A 3,660-nucleotide genomic window follows, 5' to 3' on the forward strand; every position below is an offset into this window, starting at 1 on the left:
TTGTCTTAAAGATTGTTGTGTTATTTTATTGCATATTTCATATTGTTTTAGGGACAGTTATTTTTAAACTTTATTTTCATCATGTACTGATGAAGGGGAGGTGGAGACCAATAACTTCTTTTCACAGGGATGTCTGTAAAATATCAAAATGATGCATTAGTCTTAAAGCCATTTCATTTTCACCACAGAGAGGATCAGCAGTCAGCACATTTCTTTCTTAGCTCTGTTGGTGAAACAGTAAAGAAATGAGGTGATTACTGTAATCACATTATATTTTTCAGTAACACATTTCAATAATCACATTATAGTTACAATTATGTTGTTTCTTGCATTACAACAGTTCTTCATTTATCTGCATAGGAAAAAAACAGAAAACACACTTTTTTCTTCCTGTGCTACAATCAGCTGATTTCAGTTGATGTGCAGGAGGAGCATAAACGTGGGGCAGTCTACAACAGACATGTGGACATTACTTTTACTTTTGTTGCACAAGAAAACAAGTGTTCAACAGAGAAGTGCAAACTTTGACTCTTTGCAAGCATCTGCACAGACAGCATGCTGACAGAGTTTAGCTCAGGGTGATGTTAAAGCTGAGTACAGACCCTGAACCGCTCTGCCTGCCAGACGCAGCTCAGGGCAAATAAACATGTCTCTCCTCCACTACATACAGGTCTGTATCATTTAGTTGTTAAATTTAAGTGTATAAATGATCAAGTGTGATCAAACTTTTCATCAGAAAAATGACATTAAATCAAATTGACTGGTGACTGCTGGGATCCTACCAGAAGGCAGCCATCTTGTGGAATTACTGGACCTTCTTCATGGCTCAATAAAAAACCTTTATATAGGTGTACTCCTGCAGATGAGGCCATTTCTGCTGTTAATAAAACTGTACCAGGACTTTTCATTTATCACAACACCCCGGGATGAAAGGTGTATGAGTCAGCCTTTTTGTGCAACATATCGAAGGATCTTGATGCATTAAATCTGAAGCTTCAGGAATGTGATTGTGTAATGTTTGACATTCATGATGCAGTGAAAGAATTCAGTCAAACTGAACACACTGAGTACACTGAGGTTTCACTGCATTTTGACTTTGAAGTGTAGAAATTCACACAGTTCACCAAATTCATTCCTGACACAATCCCCCAAAATCTGCTGCTGCTCGAATGCTCTGCGTGTCTGGTAGTACATACCTGTGTGTGCAGCTTTTCTCTGTGATGAAGATGAACAAAACCACACAAAGAAGTCGTCTCGCTGATGTGCACCTCCACTCCATCCTTAGAGCTTCTGCAGCTCAGAGCCCAACCCCAAACAAATGAACCAGCTTGGAGAAATGAAATAAGAAAGAAAACTAAACAGCTTTTTGATTCTTGTTTCTGGAGTTTTTGATATCATGTCACAGTTTTTATCTGAAAAATCATTTTGTCTGATGTTATTTTTGAAGAAAATATGATTTAATTTAATTTAGATTGAGTCCTGGTCTCTGTTCCTTGTGCTGTAGTTTAATTCCTCCTTCAGTGTTCCTTCCTTTTGTGTTTAGTTATCTATGTTGTGTTCTTGTTCCTGTACTGTAGGTGTTGTAGTCCCTTCTTCCTTGTGTTGTATCAAATCTGTATTTCTGTTTCCATGTCTACTTCCTGTTTAACTTTGGCAGGAGTCTCTCTCAAAGCACACTTTTTATTGTGTGCTTTGTATTCAGTTTTACTCCCCTGGTCTTGTTCAGTTGTGCTCCCTGGTGTGTCCTATCTCCCTGCTTACCTTGTGTGTGTATATTGTCTGTGTCCTCCTGTTCTTTGTCACACTGTCTCACTAAGATAATGTGCTTCCTGGTTCAGAGTTTCCCTGTGTATTTTTAGTTGTAGACTTATTTGCTCCAGTTGAACTTTCGGTGTTTCCTTGTACATGATGTGCACCCAGCAACAAGCTGCATATTTCTGACTTCATGTGTTTTCCATCCTGAGTCCTGTGTTTGGGTCATTATCCTGCCTGCCACACTGCAGAATCCTGACACGTATTTGTCAGGGTTGTTCAATATTGACAATATTTAGTGGATGGGACATGCTAGCTTTGCATATCTTGGCTTTATTAATTTGTGCATGTTCATACATAACTGTGCATTTGTGATCTTTGGTGGTTTAATCCGATTGGGTTGCTCACTGTTCCTGTGGTGACAGCATTTTGCTGTTTTCACACTGTGGATAGACTAATAGCAATTCTGTATGCTGAATAATTATTATTTAATATTACAAATGGTTTATTTACTAATCTGTAATTAGGTGGATTTGCATAGTTATGCAAAAATATAGATCTTTTGGATGAAAAAAGCATGTCCAACATTTCCAAAAGCAGGTCAAACACTCTAAATCATATTTCCTAAAAAGCCTATGCCCTCTAGATTGAATATGACATGCACTGATGCTTGTCCCACTTTCCTCAATGTCATGAATATGACATAGTTTTACAATGTGTATCATACTGAAATACATTATTTGGGTTTGTGTACATGGACTGAAAAACAATGGCACCCACAAAGGAACAAAAGTTTCCTCTGTGACCCTGAAGAAGAGTTTCTGTTCAGGAGACTTAGTCATCATTGCTGATGCCACAGCTCCAAGAGGATCCTGGGTGATGAGCAGAGTTTTGAGCACTACATCAGACTCCAAAGGGTTGGTCCACTCTCTGAGAGCCCAAAACAAAACCAGTATATTGGAGAGACTTGTAACCAAGCTTTACATAAGTAGGTCAAGTGGGATGGGTCAGAGGGGCATCAGGACATATGAGAGAGGCTGCAGACTAACACCTTTATGTCTGTAAGTTTGCTGCATTATGGTGAATAAACCGTCCCAAATGCCCTTTATGGAATGGACTTTTTCTTGTTGTTTGACCTGTGTAAGATGCAGTCCTAGAGATGCCTCAATGGCCATTAGTTTTGTTTTTAGTGTGGACAAATAGCCACTAGACTGATGTTGATATTGGTATCGGATCAATAATAACTTAATAGGATCAATACTTGAATTTGTGTCTCTCCTCTAAGTTCAGTCCGCTGCTCCATCTTCATCAAACAGCTGTGTTTGCACAGGTAACATCACTGATTGTGTTCCTAACATCCTTCTTTCAGCATTTTTCTTTCAGTGGATCAACTTCATGCACCAGGATGGCCGAGTGGTTAAGGCGTTGGACTTAAGATCCAATGGACATCAGTCCCCGTGGGTTCGAACCCCACTCCTGGTAAGATGAAAGTTTCCCCTGTAACACCTGGATGTCCTCTGTGGCTGCTGGTATAGCCACCATTAGAATGAATCATCCATCAATAGAAGTCTGATGCAGTTTCAATGCAGTTTATTTGTCACAAAGGAAAAGAATCTGGACTGTTTTCCTTCATACAAGGTATAAAAACAGTGAAATTCTTTGACTGCTCTTAAACAAAAGCATAAAGATGAAAGATATAAATACAATAGTTTACAAGTATAATCAAAATATACTTTGAACTAGTATATAAAATGAAAATAGAATAACTAAAATACTGTCTAAGTATAAAATAGGTTAAATTAGGGACATTCAGCACTGGTTTGCTTGTTGTTTTGGCACTGCTCACCTCTGAAGCAAATAAACTACTGCATACTATTTACCACAATACTGTTGCTGACTTTTCCTGAG

The 3,660-nt window shown here is 38.5% G+C and overlaps 1 non-coding gene across 1 annotated transcript; it reads left to right on the forward strand.

The window, feature by feature from the left end:
* Nucleotides 1–3,151: 3,151 nt before the first annotated feature.
* Nucleotides 3,152–3,234, forward strand: trnal-uaa (transfer RNA leucine (anticodon UAA)). The gene has a single exon. It is a non-coding gene; the product is annotated as a tRNA-Leu (tRNA).
* The last annotated feature ends 426 nt before the right edge of the window (nt 3,235–3,660 follow it).

The sequence above is a fragment of the Archocentrus centrarchus genome, chromosome 18 (assembly GCF_007364275.1).
Source record: "Archocentrus centrarchus isolate MPI-CPG fArcCen1 chromosome 18, fArcCen1, whole genome shotgun sequence".
In the NCBI taxonomy this organism is placed as follows: domain Eukaryota; kingdom Metazoa; phylum Chordata; class Actinopteri; order Cichliformes; family Cichlidae; genus Archocentrus; species Archocentrus centrarchus.